Raw genomic sequence first — 14,697 nt, forward strand, 5'->3', positions numbered from 1 at the left:
TTTGAGCAAGAAGCATCCTACGTACGTTGCACCTGACACTGCGGTTCTTCCTTTCTTGGAAAAGGCCTTAGCTGCATGCCTTAAAGCGGCGGAAGAAGGGAAACCCTGCCCTGCACTGGAGGAGTGCAGACCCTTCTCCATCGTGACCCCCCCCTGACGCTCGACACTGGAAAGATGTTCAGCATACTTTCGTCGTGGGAAGGCTCGATCCTGACGTCGCCGGACGTCAGTTTAATGAAGACCTCCCTAAGCTCAACGATCACCTCCTTCGCCGGGAACAAGACACGAAGGAGAGGCTTGCGGCATCTCTTTCTCATCAAGTCCAACTGGAAGTGATGGCCTGTGACACAAGAGTACCAGATCACTACATGGTACTAGCCAAATCCCACTTACTGACAGTAATGAAGGACTTGTACCACTTCATTAAGGCTCGTAGAGCCTGTCGTGAATTCGTGTTTGCCGGTGCCACCGTGAAACACGAACCCCGGAGGCTGATTTCCTCCAACATCTGGGGAAAGCACCTGTTTCCTTCTGACCTTGTCAAGGAAATAACTGACAGAGCCGCCACGGAGAATAGGAACCTTCTCCACAAGTGGGGCATGTCCAGAAAAAGGAAACCCTCTCAGGACGATGGACCTCAGCCTAAGAGGAAACCTCAAAAGCCAAAACCCCCAGCAACGTCAGCAACGACGTCAGTTTCCGGGACCCGCTACCTCCCAAGTGGTTGCCCAACCACAACAGACCTTTCAATTGGTCCCCCAACCGGTGTTGTCACAGTCACCGGTCTTCACCCCTGCCTTTGAGCAACCATCCACTACCTTTCATGCCAAAGGTAGAGGCTCGTTCAGGGGTGCAAGCAGAGACGCATCTCGTCGTCCCTCCAGAGGTAGAGGAGGAAAGGGAGCTAGCGGCCGAGGCAACAAGTCCTCGGGACACCAGAAGCAATGAAGTGCTTCCGGTGGGAGGAAGACTCCGCCAATTCCAGGATCGTTGGACCTTCGATCCCTGGGCACACAGCATCATCAAGAACGGTCTAGGCTGGAGTTGGACGCAACCACCCCCAATCTTCCAGCGGTTCTTCCAGCAATCGACCCCCCTTCTGGAAGAATATGTTCTAGACCTCTTGAACAAGAAGGTGATAAGGAAGGTAAAGTCCACCAGGTTCCAAGGGAGACTGTTTTGCGTTCCCAAGAAGGACTCAGACAAACTCAGAGTCATTCTGGACTTATCCCCCCTCAACAAGTTCATAGAGAACAACAAATTCAAGATGCTGACGCTTCAACAAATAAGGACCCTTCTGCCTCAAGGTTCCTACACGGTCTCTATAGACCTGGCGGATGCCTATTGGCACATTCCAATGAACCATCACGCTTCCTCCTACCTAGGATTTCGACTCCAAAGGAAAAGCTACGCCTTCCGGGCCATGCCATTCGGCCTCAATGTGGCCCCTCGGATCTTCACAAAACTGGCGGATGCCATAGTACAACAGCTCCGCCTAAGAAACGTCCAGGTGATGGCCTACCTCGACGACTGGCTAGTCTGGGCTCCATCGCCCGAAGAGTGTGCAAAGTCTTGCAACGAAGTTACCCAGTACCTAGAACACCTGGGATTCAAGATCAACGAGAAGAAATCTCGCCTCTCTCCAGCTCAGAAGTTTCAGTGGTTGGGAATCCACTGGAATCTTCAGTCACACCGCCTTTCCATCCCCCAGAAGAAAAGGAAGGAAATAGCAGGGTCTGTCAAGCGACTACTGAAATCCAAACGCATTTCAAGACGACAGCAGGAACGAGTTCTAGGCTCTCTACAATTCGCCTCAGTGACAAACCCAGTGCTTCGTGCACAGCTAAAGGATGCCGCGGGAGTCTGGAGACGCTCGGCATCCATCGCTCGAAGAGACCTCAAGAGACGGCTTCCAAACAGACTTCGACGCCTCCTAAAGCCGTGGTCGGAAGCAAAGGCCCTGAAAAGGTCCATTCCTCTCCAACACCCTCCTCCATCACTCAACATCCACACGGATGCCTCACTGGAAGGCTGGGGAGGTCACTCCCACCTGAAACAGGCTCAAGGGACCTGGTCTCCACTATTCAAGACGTTCCACATAAACATCTTGGAGGCCATGGCGGTCCTTCTAACTCTGAAGAAGTTATCCCCGCCGCCCTCGATCCACATCCGTCTAACCCTGGACAGCTCGGTGGTGGTTCGTTGTCTCGGTCGCCAGGGCTCGAGATCGCCCCAGATAAATCAGGTGCTTCTCCCAATCTTCCGTCTGGCGGAGAAGAAGAAGTGGCACCTGTCTGCAGTTCGCCTACAAGGATTCCGCAATGTGACGGCGGATGCTCTATCTCGGACAAGCCCGATAGAGTCGGAATGGTCTCTAGACGCAGGATCGTTCTCCTTCATCTCTCATCAGGTCCCGGAACTTCAGATGGATCTCTTTGCGACGAGCGACAACAATCAACTTCCTCTGTACGTGGCCCCGTACGAGGACCCCAAAGCAGAAGCGGTGGACGCCATGTCACTGGACTGGAACAGATGGTCCAAGATATACCTGTTCCCTCCCACCAACCTTCTGTTGAAAGTCCTCTCCAAACTGAGAACCTTCAAAGGGACAGCGGCCCTAGTGGCTCCCAAGTGGCCCCGGAGCAACTGGTACCCCCTGGTCCTGGAGCTGCAGCCCAAGCTGATCCCTCTCCCGGGCCCAGTTCTCTCTCAACAAGTACAGAAGTCGACTGTCTTCGCTTCATCATCGAAAATCAAGGACCTTCATCTCATGATTTTCTCTCCCTTGCCGCAAAGAAGAGGTTTGGGATCTCGAAGAAAAGTCTAGACTTCCTAGAGGAATACAAGACCGAATCCACGAGACGGCAATATGAATCATCCTGGAGGAAATGGGTCTCCTTTGTCAAGACAAAAAATCCTAAAGAAATCACCATTGATTTCTGTATGTCCTTCTTCATTCACCTTCATGGACAAGGATTAGCAGCCAATACGATTTCAACCTGCAAATCGGCCTTGACTAGACCAATTCTATATGCTTTCCAAATCGATCTGTCCAACGACATCTTTAACAAATTACCAAAAGCATGTGCTCGCCTACGCCCAGCACCCCCTCCGAAACCGATCTCCTGGTCACTAGACAAGGTACTCCATTTCGCCTCCAACTTGGACAACGATTCATGCCCCCTCAAGGATCTGACTCAGAAAGTTATATTTTTATTTGCTCTCGCTTCGGGAGCTCGAGTCAGTGAAATAGTGGCATTATCAAGAGAAGAGGGACACATCCTGTTTGCCGATTCAGGAGAAGTGACTCTCTCCCCTGATCCGACGTTTCTCGCTAAAAACGAATTACCCACCAAAAGATGGGGCCCTTGGAGAATATGCCCCCTGAAGGAGGATGTCTCTCTATGTCCAGTAGAGAGTCTCAAGGTCTATCTTCGCAGAACTTCGAACTTTGGTGGAGGCCAACTCTTCAAAGGAGAAACATCGGGCAGCGACCTGTCACTGAAACAATTAAGAGCGAAAATCACCTACTTCATTCGCAGAGCGGATCCGAACAGTACACCCGCTGGTCATGATCCTAGAAAAGTGGCATCTTCTCTGAACTTCTTTCAGAGCATGGACTTTGAAAGCCTTAAAAACTTTACGGGCTGGAAGTCCTCGCGAGTTTTCTTTAAACATTATGCGAAACAAGTGCACGAAGTCAAACATTTTGTGGTAGCCGCAGGTAGTGTTATGAAACCTGCACCTAACTCTGCGTAGAACAGTGAGTTACTTGGGACTCTAACTCTTCGGGTGCCTATGTTGACCCTCGAGCGATTCATAGTGATGTCTAAAAACACTTAGTGCTTTTATAACTGTTCTTATCCCAGGTGAAATGTCATAGTGTCACACAAGTGCCGCATGCCTTGAGCATGATGTGTTGTTTAAAGACTTGCGTTCCTCGAGAACGAGTACCTACTAATCCTGAAATTCCTTTTCAGATTCAAGAGCAAGCCTTTATTTCTATGTACATTATTATTACTGTAAATGAACTTTACTTTTTCTGTAAATTATTTAATTTCTGCATTGTGAAATAAAATTTCTATTTTATTACTTATGCGTCTCTTTCAGCTCCTACCTACTATGAAATACATACTGTCATAGTTTTATTTATTCCTCCTTTCTTATGGTCATGAAGAATTTAAGATGTCTAATCCTAAATTATATTCACCCTGTCTCAGTAAGGTTCCTACACGAATACTTACTTCTGATAACCAAGAGATGAACTCTATACACAGTGCCCAACCACCACTGGTCTAATTCAGAATGTTCCTATACAAATATCAAACATTCTGCTTCATCTCTAAGTTCTTCAAGTTCTTCTGTCAGGATGAATAGCCCTTCAATACCACTTTGACGTCGGCATAGCCCATGGGAACTTCCTACCAATGGGGGGCAGGATACTTCGTTCCTATGGTTCTTTACCTAAGATTACTTTGCTGTTTTGTCAATGCCTAGGCACTTAACACTGGGGGAAAATCTACCACGATACATTGATTCTCTGGTACTCTTCCATCAGGACGCCATGGCTTGAGCCCAAAAAACGGATTTTGAGCGAAGCGAAAAATCTATTTTTGGGTGAGATAGCCATGGCGTCCTGATGGACCCTCCCTACTACTTCGTCCAGTTTTGTTCCCACCCTACACAATTGTATCATGGTGATGGGCAGCAACTGGCTTCAGGATGAAGACGGGCGTGACGTCATCAGAGCAATGGCGTCCGTTTGTTTACGTCTCGAGTATCAGTAGTAGCCACGAGTGAGATTAGCTGTGGAACGGCTCCCAGCTATTCTCAGCCCTTACACACCGAAGCATTAACTCTGTTCGGGGTGAAGATAGCTATGTGGCACGTTCAGACATGCGTGTCCCCTGTTGTATTACGATGTCTTAAAGGGAAACCTTTGAGATACTCGCTCCAGAAGTTAGAATTCTGTGATAACCTGTGGTTAAATTCTCTGGGAATATCTTAGTAGTCTTATACCCAAGGAAGCTACCAAACAGGAACCTTCCATCAGGACGCCATGGCTATCTCACCCAAAAATAGATTTTTCGCTTCGCTCAAAATCCGTTTTAATTTTTGTTTTGAAAATCTGAGATGCCCCTTTTGATGTTTAAAAATTGAGATGCCCCCTCCCCCACACACACTACACACTGAACTGACGATGATACTTGTGAAGTCACCCATGCGATCGGATATAGTATGTTTACAGAGGAATAATAAACGGATTTTGAGCGAAGCGAAAAATCTATTTTTGGGTGAGATAGCCATGGCGTCCTGATGGAAGGTTCCTTTTTGGTAGCTTCCTTGGGTATATCACTACTAAATATTCCCAGAGAATTTAACCACAGGTTATCACAGAATTCTAACTTCTGGAGCGAGTATCCTAAAGGTTTCCCTTTTAAGACATCGTATATCAACAGGGGACGCATGTATTAACGCGCCACATAGCTATCTACACCCCAAACAGAGTTAACACTTCGGTGTGTAGGGGCGGAGAATAGCTGGGGAGCCGTTCCACAGCTAATCTCGTTCGTGGCTACTTTTGGTACTCGAGACGTAAACAAACGGGCGCCATTGCTAAATGACGTCACGTCCGTCCTCATCCTGAAGCCAGTTGCTTGCCGATCACCATGCTACAGCAGGACAGGGTGGGACCTGAAAAAACTGGACGAAGTAGCAGGGAGGGTCCATCAGGACGCCATGGCTATCTCACCCAAAAATAGATTTTTCGCTTCGCTCAAAATCCATTTTTTGGGCTCAAGCCATGGCGTCCTGATGGAAGAATACCAGAGAATCAATGTATCGTGGTAGATTTTCCCCTATTTGAGTAAGTGCCGAGGGCTTTGAACAGAGTAGCATAGTAATCTTAATAGAAGAACCGTAGTGAAGAGACCTTCCTGCCCCCCTGGCAGTGAAGTTCCCACGGGCCATGCTGAGATCAAAGTGGTTATCGAAGGGCTACTCACCTTGCTAAAAGAACTTGAAGAACTTGGAGACAAGACTGAATGGTTGGCATTCATATAGGAACATTCTCAAGGGCAGACAAGTGGTGGTTAGGCACTGTATGTTAATGGAGAATTGTCCGGTCTCTAAGGTATGAAGAGAGTAAGTATTCGTGTTAGAATATTACATTGCACAGGTGAATATATAATAAGGGTTGAGACCTTAGTATCTTCATCAACCATAAGAGGAAGGGGATAATAAAACTATGACAAGACTTGTATTTCATAGAATAAGTAGGAGCGGATTGAGACGCACAAGTAATAAAATAAAAATCTTATTTCACAATTGCAGAGAATATTAATGAATTGCAAGATATGTAAAGTTAATTTACAATAAATTATAATGTACATAGTAATGAAAGACTTGCTCTTGAATCTGAAAGAGAAATTCAAATTTATTAGTAGGCACTCGTTCTCGAGGAACGTCAGTCTTTAAAATAAAACACATCATGCTCTAGGCATGCGGCACTCGTGTGACGACTATGACATTTCACCTGGGATAAGAACAGTTATATGAAAAGCACTAAGTGTTTTCAACATCACTACGTATCACTCGAGGGTCAACATAGGCACCCGAAGAGTTAGAGTCCCAAGTAACTCACTGTTCTATGCAGAGTTAGGTGCAGGTTTCACAACACTACCTGCGGCTACCACAAAATGTTTGACTTCGTGCACTTGTTTCGCATAATGTTTGAAGAAAACACGCGAGGATTTCCAGCCTGTGAAGCTCTTAAGGCTTTCGAAATCCATACTCTGAAAGAAATTCAGAGACGATGCAACTTTTCTAGGATCGTGACCGGCGGGTGTACTGTCAGGATCCGCTCTGCGAATGAAGTAGGTGATTTTCGCTCTAGTGGTTTCAGTGACAGGTCGCTGCCCGATGTTTCTCCTTTGAAGAGTTGGCCTCCACCAAAGTCCGAAGTTCTGTGAAGATAGACCTTGAGGCTCTCTACTGGGCATAGAGAGGCATCTTCTTTCAGGGGGCATATTCTCCAAGGGCCCCATCTTTTGGTGGGTAATTCGTTTTTGGCGAGAAACGTCGGATCCGGGAAGAGGGTAAGGTCTCCTGAGTCAGTAAACAGGATATGACCCTCTTCTCTTGATAATGCCACTATTTCGCTGACTCGGGCTCCTGAAGCAAGAGCAAAAAGAAATATAACTTTCTGAGTCAGATCCTTGAGAGGGCATGAATCATTATCCAAGTTGGAGGCGAAATGGAGCACCTTGTCCAAAGACCAGGAGATCGGTTTCGGTGGGGGTGCTGGGCGTAGATGAGCGCATGCTTTCGGCAGTTTATTGAAGATGTCGCTGGACAGATCAATCTGGAAGGCATACAACAGTGGTCTAGTCAAAGCCGATTTACAAGTAGAAATCGTGTTGGCTGCCAAGCCCTGTCCATGAAGGTGAATAAAGAAGGACATGCAAAAATCAATGGTGATTTCCGTAGGATTTTTTGCCTTGACGAATGAGACCCATTTTCTCCAAGATGATTTATATTGCCGTCTTGTGGATTCGGTCTTGTATTCCTCGAGGAAGTCTAGACTTTTCTTTGAGATCCCAAACCTTTTCTTCGCGGATAGGGAGAGAAAATCATGAGATGAAGGTCCTTGATTTTCGATGATGAAGCGAAGACAGTCTACTTCTGTACTTGCTGGGAGAGAACTGGGCCCGGGAGAGGGATTAGCGTGGGCTGCAGCTCCAGGACCAGGGGGTACCAATTGCTCCAGGGCCACTTGGGAGCCACCAGGGCCGCTGTCCCTTTTAAGATTCTCAGCTTGGAGAGGACTTTCAGCAGAAGGTTGGTGGGAGGGAACAGGTAGATCTTGGACCATCTGTTCCAGTCCAGTGACATGGCGTCCACTGCCTCTGCCTTGGGGTCCTCGTACGGGGTCACATATCGAGGAAGTTGATTGTTGTCGCTCGTTGCGAAGAGATCGATCTGAAGTTCTGGGACTTGGTGAGAGATGAAGGAGAATGATCTTGCGTCTAGAGACCATTCCGACTCTATCGGGCTTGTCCGGGATAGAGCGTCCGCCGTCACGTTGCGGAATCCTTGTAGGTGAACTGCAGACAGGTGCCACTTCTTCCTCTCTGCCAGACGGAAGATTGTCAGGAGCACCTGATTTATCTGGGGCGATCTTGAGCCTTGGCGATTGAGACATCGAACTACCACCGAGTTGTCTAGGGTTAGACGAATATGGATCGAGGGAGGCGGGGAGAGTTTCTTCAGTGTTAGAAGGACCGCCATGGCCTCCAAGATGTTGATGTGAAACGTCTTGAATAGGGGAGACCATGTGCCTTGAGCCTGTTTTTGGTGGGAGTGATCTCCCCAACCCTCCAGCGAAGCGTCCGTGTGGATGTTGAGTGATGGAGGTGGGTGTTGAAGAGGGATGGACCTTTTCAGGGCCGTCGCTTCCGACCACGGCTTGAGGAGAAGCTGAAGCCTGTTTGGGAGCCGTCTCTTGAGGACTCTTCGAGCGATGGATGCAGAACGTCTCCAGACTCCCGCGGCATCCTTTAGCTGTGCACGAAGCACTGGGTTTGTCACTGAGGCGAACTGTAGAGAGCCTAGAACTCGTTCCTGCTGGCGTCTTGAGATCCGTTTGGATTTCAGCAGTCGCTTGACAGACCCTGCTATTTCCTTCCTTTTCTTCTGGGGGATGGAAAGGCGGTGTGACTGAAGGTTCCACTGGATTCCTAACCATTGGAGCTTCTGAGCTGGAGAGAGGCGAGATTTCTTCGCGTTTATCTTGAATCCCAGGTGTTCTAGGAACTGGGTGACTTTGCTGCAGGATTTTAAACAATCCTCGGGCGATGGAGCCCAGACTAGCCAGTCGTCGAGGTAGGCCATCACCTGGACGTCTCGGAGGCGGAGCTGTTGTACTATGGCATCCGCCAGCTTTGTGAAGATCCGAGGGGCCACGTTGAGGCCGAAGGGCATGGCCCTGAAGGCGTAGCTTTTCCTTTGGAGTTGAAATCCTAGGTAGGAGGAAGCGTGATGGTTCATTGGAACATGCCAGTAGGCATCCGCCAGGTCTATGGAGACCGTGTAAGAACCTCGAGGCAGAAGGGTCCTTTTCTGTTGAAGAGTCAGCATCTTGAACTTGTTGTTCGCTATGAACTTGTTGAGGGGGGATAAGTCTAGAATGACACTGAGCTTGTCGGAGTCTTTCTTGGGGACGCAAAACAGTCTCCCTTGGAACCTGGTTGACTTTACCCTCCTTATCACCTTCTTGTTCAAGAGATCTAGGACATATTCTTCCAGAAGGGGGGTTGATTGTTGGAAGAATTGCTGGAAGGTTGGGGGTGGTTGAGTCCAACTCCAGCCTAGACCCTTCTTGACGATGCTGTGTGCCCAGGGATCGAAGGTCCAACGATCCTGGAATTGGCGGAGTCTTCCTCCCACCGGAAGCACTTCATTGCTTCTGGTGTCCCGAGGGCTTACTGCCTCGGCCGCTAGCTCCCCTTCCTCCCTCCTCTGCCTCTGGAGGGACGGCGAGATGCGTCTCTGCCTGCACCTCTGCTTGAGCCTCTACCTTTGGGACGAAAGGTAGTAGTCTGTTGCTCAAAGGCAGGGGTGAAAACCGGTGACTGGGACAAAACCGGTTGGGTGACCAGCTGAAAGGTCTGTTGTGGCTGAGCAGCCACTTGGGGAGTAGCGGGTCCCGGAAACTGCCGTCTCTGTTGACGTTGCTGGGGTTTTGGCTTGGAGGATTTCCTCTTAGGTTGAGGGCCATCGTCCTGAGAGGATTTCCTCTTTTTCGACATGCCCCACTTGTTGAGAAGGTTCCTATTCTCAGTGGCGGCCTTGTCGGTGATCTCTTTCACAAGGTCGGAGGGAAAGAGGTGCTTACCCCAGATGTTGGAGGAAATCAGCCTCCGGGGTTCGTGTCTCACTGTGGCACCTGAGAACACGAATTCACGACAGGCTCTCCGAGCCTTCATGAAATTGTACAGGTCCTTTACCAGAGTCGACATGTGCGATTTGGCGAGTACCATGTAGTGGTCGGGGACTCTGGTGTCACCAGCCATGACGTCAAGCTGTACTTGGAGGGACATGGATGCTGCGAGCCTTTCTTTCGTGTCTTGTTCCCGACGAAGGAGATGGTCATTAAGTTTCAGGAGGTCTTCATTAAACTGACGTCCAGCCACGTCAGGGTCTAGTTTTCCCACCACGAAGATATGCTGGATATCCTTCCAGTGTCGAACGTCGGGGGGAGTCACCATGGAGAATTGTCTGCACTCCTCCAGTGCAGGACAGGGCTTCCCTTCTTCCACTGCCTTGTGACACGCAGCGAAGGCCTTTTCCGTAAAGGGAAGGACTGCGTCGTCGGGTGCGACGTAGGTAGGATGCTTCTTGCTCAGTGCCGGGAGCATTGGGCAGGTAAAGCCCCTACTTTTAACAGCTTTGGCTAGCATAGCCTGGGCCTTCTGGAGATCGAAAACTATCACCTCCTTTGGTTCGGTCTCTTCTTTAGAGGCAGGTTCGGATCGAAGCCGGACGTAACAGTCCGGGTAAGCCTCAAAGCTCGGGAAGAACTCCACTTCTTCCAGGGCAACCGAGCCGATCTTCTCGCTGATGAAGATCCTGCCCATTGCGATGATCATATGCTCAGCATACCTCCAGGGGTTGGCGTGCGAGCATATCGGGGGGTCCTTAACCGAAATCTTCTTCGACTCTTTGGAACCTCCCATGGACCTGATGTACTCATGTCACTTGAAGCTTCTTGTCCATAAGGGCTTCTATCATACGGAACATCTCCTGGGCGGATGGGATGGGGTCCGGAGTAGCGGAGGTAGACGGGAGAGACACTTCCGTCGGTGTAGGAGTAGGGGCGGGGGTGGAAGGCGGAGCGACCTCCTGCTCCGACTCGGTGTAATCCACCTGGTCCTCTTCATCGTCCACATCTTGGGCCATGAGGGTCCTCTCCGTGTTCTCCGAAATATCCGACATACGTTCCTCGTTGTCGGCATCCAGGTGACACTCGTGCATGGACTGGGCCATGACAACATCGGGTTCCACCGTTATCTGGACGGTGGGGATCTGATCCTTGGGGACCACAGAATCTGGGGATGCCTTTGGGAACAGTAAGGCCCTCATGTCTTCAGTGGCAAGGTACGGTCCAGTGGCGTTCTTCTGGAAGCCACGCACCCATTTGCGTAGCTTCTCTCGAGAAGCGTCCCTAACCTCCGCTGAGGGAGGATTGTTGAACGCGTCGACCAGGCGATCCTGGCAGACCGTACAGTTCCGCGGGTCCCAGAACTTTAGACCATAAGACACATGAGTGACAAACATAGACTATCTGAACCAAGAACAAATAGTAAATTTCGTGATAAGGCTATTAATTACTGTGCGCCTAGACATTATAATAAACTGCCAACTGAAATGAAGGACCTAAAGGGAGCAATTGAATTTAAGAAGAAACTAAAGATTACTTTTCACAAGATCATATGATTTGGAAGATGCTACAATCAAGGAATTGTATAAGTTATATTGAAAATGTTTCGTTAGATGACTGATATGGACCCGTCCGAGTAGTTCACTCGACTTCAGTGGAGGGTTGGATTTAAACCGAAAATAAGAAAACACACACACACACACACACAATGCATACTACCATCGTAACTTTCTTGGGAATTTATCCTGCCGACATCACTAGCTGCAAAGGGCTACACTTCATGCACTTTACAGACTATACTATTCCTTTAATTTACTTCACTCGGTATCGTGGCAGTCGGAGAGGACGATTCAAGTTACCAGATAAAGGAAATATCAAAATTAAACAAAATTTTCTTTTTATAACCCCTTCCCCTTCCTCAACATATCTTGCTAATTATTGTTTTCCCAGAATTTAAATAACCAAGAGAACTGCGGGATTGCATTATTTTGGAGTAAATGGAGAGCGTGTTGTAAACAATTACTAAAATTTCAGTACTATTCCACTAAAATGGGGAATTTTATTTTTGTAACACCAAAAAAAAAAAAAAAAAACCAAATGGAATAAACGTGAACAAAGCAGGACAAAACTCACAAAAGTTAATTGAAAGTGCGACATTTTGCTAGCTTTAAAAAAAAACCGTTAAGACGTTGTAGAAGCGGGACTTTAGTCATGTTACATTTAATTGCAGGACACCTCAGGTACACCATGATCTATCTTTGCTCTGTAGCCTACCACTAACCTTGTCTACAGTTACCGGCTTCAGCGTAAACACGCTCTCCTTAATTAATTGCATCTGATATATTTGCATTAGTAAGATAATAAATGTGGTTATCTTGGTGCATGACACAAAGTTTTCATTATTTTGTTGTAAGGTAATGTCTACACTGATTTTAGTAACTGGATAGCAGTCGACAGAAATAATTCATCTAATCAAAGAGGATACAGACAAGTTATAAGTTCTGGAAACAAGACGTCTAAATTGATATTACGAGCTCCAAAGTATACAGCCAATTGAGCATTAAGGACTGAAGTTTGGGTCATTCTGTTATTACACTAGAGATAATAAATGAAATGACACCTAAATCTTATAACTTTTATCATGAATCAAGAGAAGACAAAAGAGGTGGTGGCATTGGAATCTTAATTAAGAAATCATATAAAGTCACAGTAAGAAATCATCTCATAGTTAATTCATTTGAATATATGAATATTAAAATTTTATCTCGAAATGTAAATGTACAAATAGTTATACTCTACAGACCACCGAGCAAAAGCAAAAGAGTGTTCTTAGATGAATTTAATAACTTACTAGATACATTGAACGATAATCGAAATGTAATAATATGTGGTGATTTCAACCTACATTTTGATAACAGAGTAGACCCATATGTCAATGAATTTAGAGAATTGATTGACAACCACGACCTTGAAAACATAGTGTCTGAACCAACAGCTCAGTCTAATCATATACTAGATCTAGTTATAATAAACAAAAACAACAACATCATACTAAACATGGAGACTGAACCTGACTGCTCTATATCCCCAATGCATAAGTTAATGTCTTTTGAAACAGATGTTAGAAAAAAATAATGCAATACAGAAGGAAATCACATACAGAACTAAGACTAACTTTGATCCAAAAGAGTTAATTGAACAAAGCCTAGAGGATATAAAAGGGATAACACCAATCTGTAACTGTGAAGAAAACCACACCCTCGTAGAGAGACAATCCTGTATAAACTGCATTACTGATAGAAGTAAAACTATACTTGCAACTAATTATAATAATAGGTGCCCGGAAATAACAAAAATAATCACAATTAAAGAAAAATCGAACTGGTTTGATAATGAATTACACGAAGAGAAAAAGAGAAAAAGAAAAATGGAGGATAAATGGAAAAGAAATAAAATTAATGAAAACTGGCAACATTACAAAGCAGCTAGAAATAGCTACAATTACCTTATCTTAGTTAAAAAAAAAGGCCTATTATAAAGTGTGCAATGAAAATGACCCACAGAAAATACATAAGAACCTAAATAAACTATTAGGTCTAAAGACAGAAATAGTATTGCCTGACATAACTAATGATCCTAAATGCCTAGCAGATAATTTTATTGATTATTTTGAGGACAAAATAAATCAAATCTGCTCCAGTTTTCACAACATCGTCACAACAGAACGAAGGAATACATCAGCAACAGGTGTAAGTAAGCTAAGGGTATTCAAAAAGTTAAGTCAAAGTGATTATATGAGAATAATAAAGAAAGTAAAAAAAAACTACTGCGGAAATGACCCATTTCCAATTAACGATGTAAAAGATGCAGAAAATTTCACCAGACTACAAGAGACCTACCGAAACATGGTAAATATGAGTCTAACACAGGCAGTTTTCCCTGATTGTGAAAAAGTTGCATGTATCAAGACTGTGTACAAAGGAAAAGGTGATGCAGACAATTTAAGTTCATATAGGCCAATATCAAATCTGTCATATTTTTCGAAAATTATTGAAACTGCTGTACAAGAACAAACCTGGAAACATCTGAAAAAATCCAATGCCATACCTGATGATCAATCTGCATACAGAGATAATTACTCCACAGAAACAACAGTGTTAGCCATTAAAAATGACATAACAGAAATTATAACAAATGGCAAGTGTTGCATTCTTGTGATGCTTGATCTAAGTGCAGCATTTGATACTGTAGAACATACATATCTGATGGAAGAACTTAAAGCTGTGGGCATCGTAAAACGAGCATATGACTGGTTTGTGAGTTATCTTGAAAACCGCAAAGTTAAAGTAGTAATATCAAATGTTGAATCTGAGACAAGAAAACTAACCAAAGGGGTGCCTCAAGGCAGTGTACTAGGTCCTCTCCTGTTTGAAATTTACACGATTGAACTAGCAAATATACTTGAAACTCAGAGAGTTAAATTTAAAATATACGCTGATGATACACAATTCTATTTCTCAATAGAATCAGTTGATGAAGCTAAAAGAAAGATACATGAAATAATGAATGACATTAAGGCTTGGATGTTAACAAAAAAACTCAAGCTCAATGAAGATAAAAGTGAATGTATTATTTTTGAAAATGAAAAAGATATAAAAAGAATCGAATGCTTCCAAAGAATTGAAATAGGTCAATCGATCATTGACCTAAAGAAATCTGTCAGAAATCTTGGAGTAATCATGGATGATAGACTGACA

The sequence above is a fragment of the Palaemon carinicauda genome, chromosome 33 (assembly GCF_036898095.1).
Source record: "Palaemon carinicauda isolate YSFRI2023 chromosome 33, ASM3689809v2, whole genome shotgun sequence".
In the NCBI taxonomy this organism is placed as follows: Eukaryota; Metazoa; Arthropoda; class Malacostraca; order Decapoda; family Palaemonidae; genus Palaemon; species Palaemon carinicauda.